Genomic DNA, 506 nt, shown 5'->3' with positions numbered 1-506 from the left:
AGAGCTAGTTCTATTCTAGTGTAAAATTATTTGTACTAGGTTATAGAGCTAGTTCAGCTCTAGTTTAAAATTATTAGTACTAGGTTATAGAGCTAGTTCAACCCTAGTCTAAAATTGCTGGTACTAGGTCATAGAGCTAGTTCAACTCTAGTGTAAAATGATTTGTACTAGGTTATAGCCCTAGTACAATGCTAGTGTAAAATTATGTGTACTAGGTTATAGAGATAATTCATTTCTAGTGTAAAATTATTTGTACTAGGTTATAGAGCTAGTTCAACTCTAGTATAAAATTATTTGTACTAGGTTATAGAGCTAGTTCAACTCTAGTGTAAAATTATTTATACTAGGTTATAGAGCTAGTTCAACTATGGTGTAAAATGATTTGTACTAGGTCATAGAGCTAGTTCAACTCCAATGTAAATTTATTTGTACTAGGTTATAGAGCTAGTTCAACTCTAGTGTAAAATTATTTGTACTAGGTTATAGAGCTAGTTCAACTCTAGTTT

The sequence above is a fragment of the Triticum aestivum genome, chromosome 5B (genome assembly GCF_018294505.1).
Source record: "Triticum aestivum cultivar Chinese Spring chromosome 5B, IWGSC CS RefSeq v2.1, whole genome shotgun sequence".
Classification (NCBI taxonomy): Eukaryota; Viridiplantae; Streptophyta; class Magnoliopsida; order Poales; family Poaceae; genus Triticum; species Triticum aestivum.
Note: the sequence above shows the minus strand (reverse complement) of the source record.